This window comes from Triturus cristatus, chromosome 8 (assembly GCF_964204655.1).
Source record: "Triturus cristatus chromosome 8, aTriCri1.1, whole genome shotgun sequence".
Lineage (NCBI taxonomy): Eukaryota > Metazoa > Chordata > Amphibia > Caudata > Salamandridae > Triturus > Triturus cristatus.
In genome coordinates, this window is record NC_140591.1 from 1,168,757,332 (window position 1) to 1,168,775,165 (window position 17,834).

Sequence of the window (17,834 nt, forward strand, 5' to 3'; positions counted from 1 at the left end):
TCCTGTGTGGGAATGCTGCTCGCCCGCATTCTTTCTTGTGCAGCCTTGGGACAGAACGAGTTTTCCAAACACCTATTAATATCCCTACAGTTAAAGCCACTTTACACCCAATGCCACAGTTCCGGCCTGGTCCAGGTCATTCATTCCAAGTACCTCTGGGCCAAATTTGCGTTAACTCATTCAGGTCTACGTGCAATCCACGTGGATTGTTTTCATGCAAACAGTGATCTGCTCAGGAGACGAGATGGGACTTCTATGTTGGTTAAACATAAACAATAAGTTTGCCTCAACCCTGAACCTTCAGCGTTCCTCCTGTTCCAGCATTTACCTCTCACAAACAACTACCCCGATGAACCTCAACCCAAAACTGCAGCACCCCGGTCATTCCAGTACTGGGGTGCACAACAGCTCTGTTAACACGCACCAATCCTGATCAAGAGAAAGTGGCGTCATCACTGAAGTAACACAAACAGAGCACGTGTCATTGGTGTGCAGCCAAACCAAGGTTTCTTACACAGGGTTGCAGATGTCCCTTGGCAGTGCCCTCTGAGGGTCAGATGGCATCGGTCATCGGATTGCCAGATGTGTTTATCAGACGGCAAGGCGGACTTCGGATGCAGAGCAAATGTGCGCAGCAGTTTTTACAAGGAGATGGCAAATGTGAGTCCACTGCTCTCCTTATTTAATACAGAAGTCGGATCAGGTATCCATTCACAGGGGCGGCGGCGGTGTCAGAATTCTGCGGGGGTGCCTACTGCTGAGGTATTTGTTTTTAAAATGAGCCTCGAGTTAGTGGAGCCTGGGACATACTTGCTAAACTCATGCCTCAACAGCCTAGCTGGCTATCACCTATGTGTGCCTCTCCCGAGACTTGCCCGGTGCTGTCTGCAACGGCTCTGTCGAGTCCACAAGTCAGCTGACTGTTGACTTGGTATTAATTATAGGGCAGCTGGGAAAGATACATTTTTGGCACTCTCAAGGGCCTCTCACATACTATTTGCTTCAGCAACACACTAGCCCCGGGTCCCACGTGGGACAGAGAGCGGCCTGGAGTCCAGACTGATACTCTGCACTTGGTTTTGCTCTTCCATTTATGGTGCTTTGCAGCAGTTTTAAGATGATCTTAGAGTTTCTGGTAGCTCAAATGGCTTTAATTTCTGATACTGACATGTTTACCTCATCTTCATTGCTTGATTTTGCTCCCAAGAAAGCGTCACTCATAGTTGTTGAATGTCACTCATAATTACACTGAAATTATGAAAATGTCGGGGTCATAAATACAGTGCGGTGGGCGTGGCAAATCTCTTTGCTGGCGTTGTCAGTCAGAAATGGGACACCGTGATAGGTGGCTGCTGAGGGAAGGAGGGGCTGGGGAGTCTCCAGGCAACGGAGCACGTGGAGTCAGAGCTAGCATCAGCTCGGAGTCGGTATAGAGCTGAGAGCAAGAAGGGGCTGTCAAAGCAGCAGGAGTTTAGAGTATGGCAGCACCAGCCACCCCAGCAGCAGCGGGTAAGAAAAGCGGCCACCAGTGCAAGAGTCCAAGAGGGACCGTGAGTGAAGCAGCTGTGTAGAGTTGAATGCCATCATGATAGGCTGCTGCTGAGGGCAGGAGGGGCTGGGGAGTCTCCAGGCAACGAAGCACATAACAGTCAGAGCCAGCATCAGTTCGATTAGACACACGAAGCAGCCTGGAAAGTGCTCGGCCATGCTTCGACAGATCAACATACTGCATACGAGCGTAAATAAACAGATATTTTGTTTCCTAATTGCCTTATTTGCGAGCTGTCCTCGAATGTCGCAAACACAGCGGAATCCCACACAGGGAAAAAATGTTTGCAAAACACTAGTAAATTTGCGCTGGTTAGAACTTCTTCTGCAGCCTGATTCTGTGGGTTTCGCCAGAATGTTTCGCCCACAAGTAAAGACAATACCTTGACAATGTTTGCATTTTTAGAGATGTGTTACTCTGCAACATCTTTCTGATGCATCTTTATGAGTCAAGTCTAGGGAGCAAGAGACTGGGGTGTCATTTTGTGCAGACCCCTGCCCACGTTCACTACAGATGGTCCTACTTTTCCACTTAGTAGTTACTTCACTCCACAGAACTCCCCACAGCAACAAAGCCTCCCCCTACAAAGGAGCTTCCTTTGAGATCTTTACAGGGTCCCTATGCTAAAGTGCATATTATGCCCCTTGGTACTGGCCCTAGGTCTCACCACACCCATGTCACAGGCAGTACCACCAGATACCATGCATGCATTTAAATCACAGAAATGGTACACTACCGCCGGTGGGCGACAGAAAAGTAAAGCACTTTCAAAACCCCAACACACCACTCCGGGGAACAACGTGAGCAGCCCAGTGTCAGGCTGTCCATCCCAATGGTCTGCTCACATTCTTGGCATTTTCTGCAGAAGCGTTCTTGTTTTGACCAGACAACCGTCCTTTGCTGCTGAGAATGTGGTTTAAGAGGAGGAACAAAGGGGTCAGATTTGGGGTGGGCATCTTTCTCAGGCAAAATCACTACTATTAACAACGCCTGAAAGACTTCCAGCCAAGACAAAGAGTGGAAGTTTGTTTGCAGTGTGTGGTGGTAGGACAGGCTCCTTTGTCCACAGACACCGTTAATGATACTTTGCATTTCTTTCTTAACTTTTGCTTCAGTGTATGCCTGAATGAACTGTGGTGCTGTGGCATTTTACTACTTGAGTGGATAAGAAAAGCCACCACAACCTACACACTAGCACCCATACTGGCCCTTCACTCTCACATATACACTTGCACACCCACAACCTCACTCACATAGCCCACACATTGTACCTCAACAAACCCACATACAAGTGTGCACTCAGGGCCCACTAGCACACATATGGCCACTCTCCCATACCTGCACACAGGCATGCACAATTACACACACTGAGTCCAATTTGTTTTTAAACACTAAAAATAAATATATCAGTATGTCCCAAAGTGATCATATTTCATTTATTTTTGATTAGATAAAGTAAGAATGGATTTAACATTTCACTGAAACGCCTTTGTTCTTTTTCTCTACTAAAAACTCTAGGAACTCAATATGAAAATCAGATGCATGTTGAGTGATCCTTGGCTGTCAGTGCGTGGTGGATTTTCTTTCTGTTTTACATAAACCGGAACACATAGCAAGCTGTAGACAGCAACACTTCACAGGGAGCCATCCCCTCATCAGCATTTTACCTACTATGATTTTTGAGCCCATTCTTACAAGTTAAAACCGAAACTACATTTCCCAGGATGCACATACTGTTGACAAAAAGCCTAGGACAGGGGACGGTGTCACGGTTGATAAGGGGCCACTTTGATAAAGGCTCCACTAAAACACATGCTTCCAGGTTTAAAATGTGTAAATCAATGTTTATAACACACAGAAGGATACATTTTAATAAGTTGGTTGAAAAATACACAATGATCAAAAATGTCAGGTTCATCCATGGACCTTTCTCCGCTCCACTGCGGTTTGTCTGACTTCTGGCATTCAGCCTAGTTCTTCTTCCCCCCCCCTTAACCTCTTCTGTGCCCATGACGAGATAGTCTCGTCATGGAGCACGGTCGCGCTGTGCCCATGACGAGACTATCTCGTCATGAAACCCGCCCACTAATGAAACGCCCGGCACAGGAGGGGGAAAGGGCGTGGCACAGAAGGGGTTAAACAACCATATCTGAAACAGTGAGGTCTCTATAAGGAACAGAGCTTTGTAAAATCTGCTCAGCAGGGGCTACATGGATTAAGAGACGCTACATCCTGCGGTCTTTCTAAGATTCCCTTGCACTCCCTCAGGGGTCTTGTGCATCTTGCAGTCTCCTTTGGTTTCTATGCATCCTGTAGGCTCTCAGAGGTCTCTCAACATCCTGTTTTGGGTTCTCTGCATTCCAATTTCACCCGCCAGCCTCTAATTGGCCCCCCTGCAGTCTGTCACGTGTTTCCTGCATACTACAGTCTCTCACAAGTATTGTCAGTTTCCCTGCAGTCTCTCTCAGCGGTCTTGATGGAGCAAGGACTCGTATAAAAGAGAAGTAATGCTCTCAAATAACTCGTAACACTTTATTAATCATGTCTGTAAAGACGAATATGCACCACATTCCATATAATTAGCTTAGAGGAAGCTTGCATATGTGTCTTACTAACAAGTAACCCGAGAGAAACTTAAAATAGCTGCTAACGCGGGATTTTGCACTAAGCATGCGTCAACTGCATCTACGAAGGATGACGAACTAAAGCTTGGAGGGAATTTTCTGCTTCTGCGCACTTGCTTCTAATATGGCCGCTTGAAGGCTCACATGCTAAGCATCTGCCTCGCTGAAACTAAAACATGGTATTTACTAAATGCTAATGCAGGGAGATTTATTATAAGTAAATGGGATTAGAGTAGAGATGGGTGGTATACAGTGAAATCATTTTATTTTGATTTTAACATGTTTCTTTTTGACCTCTCTATTAGTTTGTATTTGGGCCTCCGAGTAATGTTAAAGTCTATACTTCACGTGACTACTCATGCAGGCGCATGACAACCAGCTTGAAGCCATGAGGGTGTGCTTGGATCCCGTCCAAGGCCGCTTTCGCAACATGTCCTGGGAAAATGATGGACATCCTGCAGGATGAACAAGACAACTGTTAAATGTATCCTTTTTATTGATAAAGATGTGAAATGCGGGTGGGAAATAAAGCTTGGGAAAATAAATTAAGGGACGGGACCACTGAATAATGAACTAGAAAATTGTTCAAACTTCGCATGGTGTGATGATCATCCCCCCTTTCCTGCCCAATCAGAATTAGGAGTTTCATAAATTTGAAACATTTAGGGGTGGTACATGCCATTAGAAAAGTACAATTGAGGTAGTTTAGTTAGTTAGTTGTAGATGCTGATGGTGATGCTGATGCGGCTGCTGCTGCTGGCGTTGCTGAGATGCTGAGAGACCGGGATGCTGTCCGAGAGCAGATCAAAATACTGAAGAAGAATCGAATTGCAGAACTTAGAGCCAAATCCAATTAATTAGAAGAAGATCCCATAAGAATCGAGGAGGAAAATAAGGCAAAGAATTAGAAGAAGATCACAGAAGAATTGAGGAGGAAGATAGTGTCAGAGAGGGGTGCGACGCAGGCGTCGGATCTAGAAGAGGTCATCTATCCTATCCCTGAAACCTGTCCCAAAACCTTTGTCATTGTACTGCTCTCTCTATTTTCTCCTCTCCAGGTACTGTCATTGCAATAATATTGTTTAGATGATTTACTGACATATTTGATAGATTGATTTTCCTTCCTTGGAGAAAACGGTGTACGAATTGTATTTTTGCTTTGGCTCACATGAATTTAACTAGATAAACATTTAAACTCTTCCAGAGTCTGTGGTTATTTAAATATTCAATTTACGTCATTTCACCTTATACTAGCTTAACTAAAAGGTCCATTGACCAGAGGAAAGTACTTTTGATTTAGAAAGACATTAAAAAAAAATGTTAAGGTAAATTAAACTTTGAAAGCATATCACACAAATTGGCCCCAGTGGCACTTTACCAGCTTACGTGAATGTGTTGTTTATGGGTCCAGGTGAGTATGTGGAATGTGAGTATCTCTAGCTGGTAACCCGCTGGATCAGTCTCCCTGCAGTCTTTTGTGGGTTCCCTGCACTCTGCAGTCTCTTTGGCTTCTTCGCATTCCATAGCCTCCCAGGCGCCCCCTGCATGCTATTTAGGGGTCCCTGCATCCCGCAGTCACTCACCAGCCTCTGATTGGTCTCCCTGCATTCTGCAGTTTGTCACCAGTCTCTCACGGGTTTCCCCTGTGGTGAGTTCCCCGCAGTCTCTCATCAGGTTTTCACTGGTCTCCCTGCAGCCTATCTTGGGTCTTACAGAATTCTGCAGTCTCGCCTTTAACGCTCAACACTGTGCAATCCCTCAGAGGTATTGTGCGCCATCTAAATTGTCACTGCTCTTACCGTGGCCTGCTCTCTGGAAGCTCTTTTGCGTTTCCCTGTATCCTGCACCATCTTAGGCATTCTTTAGACTTTCAGGGGTCCCCCTGATGTCTACAGTTCCTTGAGTGGAACTTACTGAGGGGATGGTCGGATCTGTCTTTGTGGGGCTGGTCTACAGTGACAGGCTGTACTACAGATTTAGTACCATACCACTTCTACTCTAAGCAGAGGCTTTCTAGTCCTCAGACATAAGGAGTTCAACTACAGCCACACAAGGCTCCCAGCTTGCTTCTGAGCTTCTTTCTTCCGCTCACCTCAAGCCTACTCCGAAAACAACATTGCAGGTGGTGAATTTAGCCAAATTAATCGAGACTGTGCAAGAAAATCTGTCTCAGCACTCATGATGCAATTAAATTCATCAATGGCTGCCCATCCGTAAGTGATATTGAAGGGGTGACTCCTTTCAAAGAAAATTGTGGAAAACAGGGGCATATTATGAGTTTCGTACTTTTATGTTTCGTCCCTCGGTTTTTATCCCTCCATCCATCCTTCTCTCCATCTGTCCTTCCTTCCATCCATGTCTTTGCTTGCTCATTGTTGCTTGTGTTTACCTATGTTTCTGATGGCATACTACATAAAATGGTCTCACATTACACAGTTCTATGTTTACTTGCATGTGTCTTCTGTATGTGTTGCAGTGTCTTATGTTCAGCTGCACAGCAGCCACAATACTCTAAAACATATCTTAGACACATTGGCAGAGCCAATAGCTCTGGCTAAACACCTATAAGGTACCAAAGGCAAGATCTATTGGCTATGCCAATGCTTGTTTAATATCACCTTCACTATATCAGATTTGGCAATAGTTTGTCACAGTCGCGCCTTTGTTTGATGTTACAATATGTTGATGCTTTCTACGTAAAAAGCCCATTACTGTCAGGCAAATGCTATGCGAAAATGCTTGCTGGCAAACTTACATCTCGCACCAATATTTTGCAATATGCCAAATGTATTGAGCTTTTGAAAAATGGAAAGCACATGCAGAAACACATATGCCTCGCTCTCGCAGTAAAATATTGTGGTCCACGGTGTGTAAACAGAGTCTATCGCTACAGACATGAATGCACTCAGTGTCTGCAGCGAGGAGGCCGCGCAGGCGGCGGCACCAGCAGATGAATTTCCACTTAGCAACAGATTCGGGACTGATGTTTATTCAGGGGGTCACCGGGGCAGGCAGAGTGCTCCACTGGGGACACTGCTGTGCTGCTGAACAGAAGAAGAAATCCGTCGAAACCACTCAAGGCCACAGAGAAATTCACTTCATCGAGCGAGTGCAAGGAGGGATTTTAAAATGCACACCATGGGCGATGTGTTTGGATTCCAGCTGAATTGTAGCACAGTTAAACTATATATACATCCAGACCAGTGTTTAAAGAATCGTGCCTCTTCATTCCTTAACAAGCATTTACAATGCAATAGGTCTCGCATTTGTGAGAGTTACAGCTATTGGCGAAGTAAATGGCAATGTCTTTTACCTATGTGTTTTGGTTTGGAGTGGAGTGGGTGTATGTGGGTTGGATTGGAATTGTGTTGGTGGAATTGAGTGGTGTGCAGTGTATTTGTGTAGTGGAATTATGTGGCATGGTGAATAGATGTGGGGAGAGCTGCACAGAATAGATAGAAAGGAAGAGAGAGGGATAGGTGGTTTGTGCAGGAAGTGGTGCAAAAAGAGTGTTTGAGAAAGAGAAAGAAGTGGAGAGCAGGCCACAGACGCATAAAGAGGGAGCACCTGTGTACGCAGAACACACACCCCAAGAAGAGTAGTAGAGCGTGGGTTTGAGGGACGGAAACCTTGAAAAAAGGCACCGGAAGATAACGTGCTCAAAGACCTGAAGTCAACCACATGACAGAGGCAGGAGGAGTGCATGAGAGAGCGAGAGAGGGGGTGAGAGAGAGGTGAGAGAGAGGCTGAGAGGGAGAGGCACCAAGAGGTGGGGGGGAGTTGAAAGGTGGACCAGTTCACTGCACGAGGAGGTACTGGAAGGAACAATGTGTGAGGAGGCAGTATAGAGAGAATGTGAGGGAGGAATGCGAGGGGGCAGTGAGATTGCAAGATAAGAGGGGGTAGTGGCAGCATGAGGAGGAAATGAGAGGGGCAGTGGTTATGTGTGAGAGAGATAACCGTGTTGGTGGAAGTGCGAGGTAGAGATTTGTTGTATTGGAATTGTTTGTTGTGGAATTGTGTGGTGTGGTGTGGTGTCGTGGGGAGTTGCGTGGTGGAAATATGTGGCATGGTGTGCTGTGGAATTATGTGGATAGTAATTAAATGGTTTTAGGTGTACTGGAATTATGTAGAGTGAGATTGTGTGTTATGGAGTTTATTGTGTAAAATGACGTGTGTTTTGGAGTGGCATGTTGTGGAGTTGAATTATGTGGTGAGCTGTTAAATTTTGTGGCACGATGTGGAAATATGTGGTGTGGATTGGGGGGATATGTAGTGTGTTGTGGAATTGTGTTGTGTATTCGAAATATGTTGTTTGGTGTGGTATGTATTGGGAATGTGTAGAGTTGAATTGTGTGGCTTGGAACTGTGTGGCGTTGAGTGTAATTATGCTTAATGGAATTATGTGTCATGGTGTGGAGAGCATTTATGTGGATTGCTGGTATGTGGGATAAAGTACATTTATGTGGGGTGTATTTATGTTGCATTGAGTAGAGTGTTATTATGTGGAGTGTAATTATGCAGCGCTGAGTGGCATTGTGTGGACTGTAATTATGTTGTGTGATGTAGAATTGTGTGACATTAAATAGTGTGGTGTTGTGTGGGATTATGTGGCATGGTGTGGAGTAGCATTATATTGTCTGTAATTATGTGGCATGCTACAAAGTTGAATTTATTGTGTGCAATGGCCATAGGTCTCACTTTTGCGAGAGTTAGAGCTATTGGCGCTGTAAATGACAATGTGCTTTACCCATGTGTTATGGAGCGGAGTGCATGAATGTGGAGTGGAATTATGTGAGTTGGATTGAAATTGCTAATTGTGGAATTGTGCGAGGCGTAAATGTGTGGTGTAGCGCAGATGTGTTTACTGGAATTATGTGCCATGGTGTGCAGTGGAACTAGGTGGATAGTAATTATGTGTTTTTTAGTGTACTGGAATTATTTGTAGTGGGATTGTGCATTGGAAAGACTGGAAGGGCTGGGGCAGTATTAGTGAAATGGCAAACCCTGCTTTGATGTGCAACTCACTGCCACTGTACAAGGTGAAAACTATGGTGCCTGTTAGTTAAAGTAAAAAAATCTCTGTTACCGCGTTGGGTACACTGGAAGGGCTGGGGCCGTGTCAGTGGCACAGGAAGTCCTGCTTAAAGTGCAGCTCACTGCCACTGTAAAATACGAAAAATAAGGTGGCTTTTAAAACTAGATATGCTATACATTTGTCTCCACACAGACCGCACATATGGAGGGCTGCAAATTCTGTAATCAGTCGTTGCACATAATATATCTCTTAATGGAAATACTATATCTCTTAACACAGCTGTTTGCTGCATACATGAACCACAAACTCTTCCCAAGGCCAAGTGACACTCATGACGTGCATTGCTGAAGGCAACCCATCAGACTTTCATGTGCTAACTCTTTGAAGCTGCCTTTGCGCTTGACTAGATGTGTGTGCGTGCTATCTCCAAGCCACAAAATATGAATTTAATACATTCATATCATTAGCAAGTCGTGTTTCGGACCAAGCTTCTGAAAGCACAGCTATGTGTCCTCAAGGCCTCCCTGGTTGACACAGGCACTCTTACATGCTTTCATCCTTAATGAAAGACTCAAAATAGTATTTATTCCATTTATTTATGCCCTGCTTTTAGGAACACATCCATTTCGTTTGTGTGCACAAATACAATATTATTGTATGCGAGCACGATTTCACATTCAGAATTAAAGTGAATAGAACAGCACTGGGCAAAGCAGTTTGAAACGAAAATGTTTCTCTTCCGGGCAGAGCTGGGAGAATTCAAAGTGGAAAATACCCATTAAAGTGAAGCATCACTTTAACATATGGCCACTTAGGGCGATCGACGGTGTTTAGGGCCCATTGATGGTGGATACCTTATAGCGCCGATAAGATCTCTGCAGACCAAGGAGCCGCCAGGCTGCTTTGTTTCCGGATTGTCACTTTCATGTGCACAACACATGCTGTGAGCTTTCAACCTACGTGTCACTTCCTTTTACAACGAGGGGCACGTGTAAGGGACGTGTCTCTCCGTTCTTATCTATGTTTTTAATTTGCAAGCCTTACATTCAAATTAAGGGACACAACTTGAAAAAAAAAAACAGGAAGGAAATTAAACCAGGGATTGAAAAGCTGAACAATTACCACACACTGGGCCATGCAGTGTGATGATTCAGGAATGCATGCTTGCGTGATACACCGAATTGTAAGTGTATCGATTACAGTGCAGAGCTTAAAACATTTTACAGGGACACCCAGCTGCCCCCGAGCCCTGCAGAAAGGCCCGTCTGTGGTGAGTCACAAGAAAAGAGTTAAACTCCTGTGTGCGGGGCATCCTAAGACCGGCGGACAGAAGACAACAGTGGTATTTGTACACATCAGCGCCTTTCACGAAACACCAGTGTGAAAGGATGCTATCAAACCTGACTCAGCATCGGAGAGTTTTATTAATAAATTCATTGTTAAGTAGGTTTCCACAGCGCAGGACTACATTCACTCTGCACGTGACTTTCATACCCCCATCACAGAAGTATGGATTGTTATGTTTGGCATGTGCTTGCGCCTACCAATATTATAAACAAGCAGCAATAGGGGAGGGGTCAAGCTGCAAAGCGGGAGGGAATTGGGAGATAGAGGACGGAACAGGCAACCTCAGAACACAGCGCCGTGCCTACAAAAACAAGACAAATTGGTCCGGACGCGAGCGAGCGCCCGCCGCGCGAAAGTGAAAGCAAGCGCGCGCGCTTGGCGGGGGCGCCAGTGAGCTGAAGCGCTTCCCAAAACGGATTGCATGGCGGCACTATGCACGTGATTGTGCGCGTGCTCGCCATGCAATCCACTTTTGGGAGCTCTTTTGGGAGCCCCTTACTAGAGTCTCGCATAGCAATTGCTACGCAATAGCTAGGCGAGACCTAAAAATAGTGTGTTCAGTTTTTAGGCCTGGCTTTAGTTTCTTTAAAATGTATGTAGAGTGGGCTTTGGCTCCACCCAGAGGAGTATACTTCCTTACCTCATGCTATTTGGCTATCTAATGTATCATTCCGCCTTCAAGTAAGCACCAGATTTGGAATGAATAAGGGACTATTTTATATGTTGAAAAAACACTCAAACATCATGCTGTTTGTCACACTGAATTCTATATGTCCTATTCACATTCTGTACAGAAACAGAGTAACGAGGCGCCCTGGATTGACAAAATTAGTTCTGTTTTTTCACCATTTGTACCAACAAATTTCACGAAATGTAGCACATATTCTAGTTTTTAAAGTAGGTTGAATAACCACCGAGGGTTGCACGTTTTTTTCATGTGTTACAGTGCAGAAGTAGGTTAGTAGCCCAATGCAAAAAGCAATTTAGTGAACACTGATGAGACTGCGCAAAAATTGCATTTAATTCACCTTATTGCCTCACTCTCCGTGTTTTCTAAGTATGTTACCATTATCAATCGTCATTCTGTGCCTCTTACTCGTTGCAAAACTGGAGTCCCACTTTTGCTTTCGAGGCTAGTCATCCTATACACAAAGAGTTCTTTGTTGCAACCTATTTCCCAGCAATACAAAGCCAAAAGGGCAGGCTTTTTTCCCGGAGTTTAACCCCTTGTGTGCCCCGCCCTTTCCCCGCCCTGTGCCGGGCGTTGAATTAGCGGGCGGGGTTCATGACGAGATAGTCTCGTCATGGGCACAGCGCAACCGCGGCCCATGACGAGACCATCTCGTCATGGGCACTCAAGGGGTTAATATAGCACAAACTTGAACCGGTATCAGAGCGCTTTACATAGCACCAGTTGCGTTACATGAGGATGGGGAGATTAAGGGATTTGCCTAGAATCACAGGATGTTCAGGTCATTGCCGAGACTAGAACCCGGTTCAACAAATTAGAGGTCGACCGCCCTAGCCGTTAGGCCAACTCCTCTCAGCACTGGTGCATGCAACGCATGTGAATAAGATTTGTGAATGCCTTATTACAATGCCTTGGCAACGGAAAGCCTGACCTACTGGCTTTGTCAATGTTCGTTCTACCCAGACACCACTCTGCACTTTTCCTCAATGACATGTCCCTTCAATAAACGTGAGAGTCCTGAAAAACTTACTAGAACGTTGTGCGCTTCACTTAACATAAGAAGCACGGAAGCCTTGAACACACCATAGCTCACCACGTAGCCAAGACTTCCATTATGGAAGCTGAGAACTCCTGCTCCTCGTAGCCCTTTCACTGCCCCTATGACGCATAAATATGTCATACAACGCATTGAAAGCCTTTTTAAACACTACAACAACATCAATTTAGCATATAAAAATACAGTTATTCAATAAAGTACACTGATGCCTGAGCCCACTGGCTATCTCACAGCAGCATTACTATGCCTTGCTACCTAGAGGATTTAATTACACTAGATGTAGAGTGAATGATGGCCTTTACAGTCAGGTCGTACAAAATATGTCACATTAAGTAGCATCGGTTAGGATTATAATAGAAGTCAATTTGCAGATAAATCCTAATAATATTGCATCAATTAGATGAGCGCATTATCTCACATCCATATTCCACTGGCACACCTTGTACCTTTTCAGTTTCAGGGCACAGATAAAACAGCATGTATGGCCAATGGCCAACAGCAGGATGTGTCCTGTTATCACCCTCGTCCTTTTCATAAAGTATCATTAATACCGACCACTGAGTTCCAAAACAACAAAAGAACACAAGAACACAAAAAAATAGGAAAACGTTCACGAGAGAGGTTTGTGTGCTACTGTTATATACTTTAAGAACCATGTAGGTAAATTAGTTTTGCCTCGTGCCACAGATGTATATTCATGGGGAAAAACAGTGGGCTCAAACAGACTTTATGAACGCAGGTTTGCTTTCACTGTCTTAATGCAAAGCCTAAAACGGGGGGGGGGGGGGGTGTATCTCTATGGAGGAGTGGAAAAACTCAGGTGGAGGCTGCATCCTTCACAAAAATGATGATCAGACTCCATATGGCTAGCTATTAAGGCCCACCTACCAACTGATGGGACTACAAAGTCTACAAAAACACTATGATCTCTTGCGGCACATGATAGTTTATTTAATCTGCTTCAGGTCACATCCCAAACAGTGCCTTGAGTTCCCAGGCAGAAATGTATTGCATTATGAATATGTAATTTTGTAATCCAAGAATGGATAGCTTTTAGCCATATAAGCATACTCAATATTTGAAGGGCCGTTTCCTTTTACAATTCTTTCGTCGGCTTGTAAAAATATTATGAGTAAAACAATGGCAAAACATCCAACCTTCTTTAAGACTATTAAAACAGAGCATCCTAGAACTATATTAAGTATATTTATCGTCCTCATGCCCAGAAACAAACAGGCAGAAATGTCAAATCCACTGAATGTTCGAGTACACTCAAGTGTGCTTAAATGAGTGCAAATACTGTCAGTTCATGCGTCTGTGCTCCAGGAGTGGGACAAACACAAGAGGCAGATCACACAACTAATTAATACAAAGCAAGCAAGTGAGAGTGACAGCAAAGCCAAAACAAGGGGAAGCAATGGGCGGGGCCCGAAGCCCAATGTAAGTTGATAACAGCTCTTTTCCCCAAAAGACAGCTTGCGCTGTCTGGTAGGTAAGATCTCAAAATTTGTAATTAATAATGGTAAATAATCTTGGGACAACAATAGAATGAAAGAGCTGAAAAGAGAACAACAGTAATTACAACTGAATATAGATCCAAAATAGAAGATACAGAAACAATTGAAAAAAATGCTAAATAAAGCTGTGGAGTCAAATATGATTAACAAAAATGAAAACAAAATCTATTGCAAGCTGAAGGATTAACACCAGTGCTTTATGAGTTAACACAAATACATAAGACATTGAGACTACGCCATTAAGACCAAGAGTAGTGGAGCAGAAATCATACTTCCGAGGATCTCCAACAACTTTTACTATATCAATCCACAATGATTAATGACAGAATACATATACTCATAAAGCTTGAGAAAGTACACTGTGAAACACATGTCATAATTTTTACATGTGTTGTGACAAATCTTTTTGCGAATATCACTTATGAAGAAGGAATTGATGACATTGAACAATTAATCTTTCAAAATGAGCGCGATCAGGAGAAAGGTATAGTCCTCCATCTATTCTTGCATCTAATTCTGTATCACTTGCTTTTCAAACCTGATAATAAGTTCTATCAACAGACTGTTGGAGTTCAATGGACAGCAAAATGGCACCGACCTAAACAAATATTTATATACATAAACTGAAAAAGTGAATATTTTACACAAAGAAGAATGAAGGACCACATGGTCACTTGGTTGAGCTACACTGATGACATACTGGCCATGCGAAGAGGAATTAGCAAGATTTCGAAGATATTTAAATTAGCTTCGTGATACGATCTAATTTACTTTGAACATAGGAGGACCAAACATCTTTTCTTGATAAGATTAGCATAAGCAAACAAAAACGTGTTACTGACTTGCATGTTAAAGATATGGATATAAAAAGCATTCTACATGCTAGCAGATTCCACCCATGACATCCGATTGACGCTGTTTAGTTAATTATTACGCACCCAAAAAATTATTACTGATGTACATACATATAAATTGAGAGAAAATGAAAGGCATGAGAAATTGTTAAGAAGAGAATACCAAAAATATACCTAGGAGGAAGCGGTGAGGAAAGTAAATAATATAAGTAGAATGGAAGCAGTGATTGTGAAACAAAACAAGGAAGTGGAAAAGTATGAGAATGATACTGCCATACGCAAGACAAAGTAATAGGATAGTAAAATCACCCAGAAACACAAGAACATTATCAACAATTAATAAACTCACAGAGGGTGGATTAAGAAACCATTGATGGTGTGTATTAAGAAAATGAACCTGAAACAGATATTGGTCAAAGTCGATACAACAAAAACACAAAAGCAGAGCTAATTGGGAACAATAAAAATAACCTTCCCTTGTTCACATTACACACAACTGTAATAATTGCCAAAAGGGCCTACGTACACCATCTGACTGTGGGGAAAAGATTCCTTTGGGGATAAAGATTCGTTTTGGGAAAAAGGTTGCTTTAAAATATTATACAACCTGTGAAGCATCACATTTAATCTACATTAAAAAAATTCCCATATTGTTGAGTGAAAGTAGAGAACACTGAAATCAATAAGGGTAAAATTAACGAAACATAAAAATAACATCAGGAATTCAAAAATCATATCACGGGTGGCAAGACATTTTATGGAAATGCAACCTGACGACCCCTCGATTAGAAACCAGATCTGTGAAGTTGTGGAAAAAGCAGTAGCGGAGGGGATATGCATAAGAAGCTTCTGAAAAGAGAGATGTGGTGGATTCAATTTTATTCACATGTATTTTGCAAAATATGTTGCTTACATGTTTTTGAGGAAGGTTATTCAGGGATTCTGCAAAAGTATTACAGGACTACATGATCAACCTATACAGAAGGAAGAGGTAGGGAGTCTCATGATTGGGTTTTGAATCCAACGATGAGGGTGCAGATGTGACATTTTTGCTGGTAAGAGGAGTGTGTGCACACTCGAGAAAAAGAGCTGCGACCGCTGACTGATGTCAACGTTTTGCACCAGAATGGTAGGAAAACCATGACTTTCATGCGAACCCTACGTTTAGAACTAGGTTGAGTATTACTACTTGCATGCATTTATTAATTTGGGGTTTCAGAATGTATATATATCACCTAAACAAACAGAGGCCTGGCTAGTAGAGAGCCAGAAAATATTTTTCTTGGGACGCAGGCCTGTGTTTGTTTTGATGATTTGTGAGAGGAGGGCGGCCTGGTGTATCCCTTCTATAGCTCCCTATTGTGAAGTGTATATATATCACCCCTGAAGGTGGGACAGCACCTCTCATGTGCGTTGGGTTGTTGGCTTAAATTGTGCTCTTCTCGTTGAATGGTAATTGAGAATGATTTTATATGGATGGACCACAACTGGAAAACCACAATACTTGAAAAATATTGAATGAAATGAATCAATGTTAATGAATTAAAGAGTAACTAAAGTGAACAATTTTCAACACGAGTTGTCCCTTTCTACCGATGATCACCTCTTAGAGTTAAAGCAGGCTCCATTAAGGTCTGCTGAATAGACCAGTAGTGCATAAACTGTGAATCTCTTAACGTGTTCAACACGAGGCACATACATACTAGTAATCATAAAAACTTGCAAAAAGGAAGGCTTTTTTTTAAGAAATAAAGGAAACCCGCACAAGCCAGCAAACCCGCACAACCAATATTATTGGAAACAAAAAAATAATCGCCCTGAGGAAGGGGGCACACAATTTATATGGGATGTACAATGGTGCTCAGTTTATGAAATTTTCACAGACTTTTAGCTTGAGAAACACCAGTAATTGTGACAATACATGAACTAAAGCCACAATGAGCGAAAAAAGGAAATAAGTGAATTCTAGAAGTCGGTTATTTGTTAGTAGGGTACGAGGTGTATTTTGTGCAGAAGAGAGAAAGGTAGGTCTTCATTATACATTTTGTGTGAAATTGGATTTTGGCGCAAATAACAGTTGGCAGCCAAATCAGGATTAGGAGGAGTATGTAGAAAAACATGTAGCCCGGGGATTTTCTCAAGGTGCATTTGGCTAGTAAGACGCGGGTGACATTTATCTGATAGAGAGCTAAGATTGGAGGAAAACTCTACAGAAAACCTATCATCAACTTTGCTTTCCTCGTTTTTAATCATTTGAGAGTCAAAACTCGTAATGATATAGTAATACCACACCCAGTAACTACCACTCAAGGCTTTATTAGTAATTACGAGAGCAGTAGTACAGCATCAGTCTAAAGTGAGACTCGCAATGGATAACTAAAGGATAACATGAGAAACCTGTGGTAGAGGGGGTGGAAAGACAATAAGGGGGGTGGAAAGACAATAAGGGGGGTGGAAAGACAATAAGGGGGGTGGAAAGTCAATAAGGAGACTGGAAATGGGTGGGGAGAATAACAGTTTTTTTTCCAATGGAAACCTGCAGTGTTCAGGAGTGGACAGGCTTGAAGGGAACGGCAGAGAATTAGACTGGAATTAAATTGGAAATTTTAAATATAGGATTACAAAACATACATTTTGTAATTGGTTGGATCATTTTTTTAAAGTAATTCAAATGGTAAGCCAAAACGTGTTTACCTTTACCCCTCCTAAAAGAAGACCGCAGCATTTTATCATTTTCCATCAATACAATCATATGTTTGCATGAAAGAGTACTGCAGCAGTGCAGCCATCTTGGTACAGTACGGATGACACATGTAGTTTTTCGTAGCTGACATGACAGCCTAAAAGCACGAGCCTCTAAACGGTCGTATTATTAACAACCAACATCCCAAAGCACGTTTCAAATCCCACTTTTGGGACTTTGGGACTTGTGGCAATTTGACGTCAAGGCAACAGACGGTACCGAGGCTTTCCGAGCAATGGAGAGATTACATTTCTGGAAGGACATTTTTTTCCCCTCCCAGTCGCTCAGACATCTAGCAGCGTGTCTCTGTTCCAGGGACTGCGGCCCACCACCCCCACAATGGCTACCACATTGTGCTTAACACTTAACACATGACGAGGCCCCACTTGTCTCGTGGCTGTTCAGTATTAACAC

The 17,834-nt window shown here is 43.1% G+C and overlaps 1 protein-coding gene across 6 annotated transcripts in view; it reads right to left on the reverse strand.

The window, feature by feature from the left end:
* Positions 1–17,834, reverse strand: part of INPP4A (inositol polyphosphate-4-phosphatase type I A) — an 857,226-nt gene that overhangs the window by 605,841 nt on the left and 233,551 nt on the right. The gene's annotated exons all lie outside the window — the stretch shown is intronic.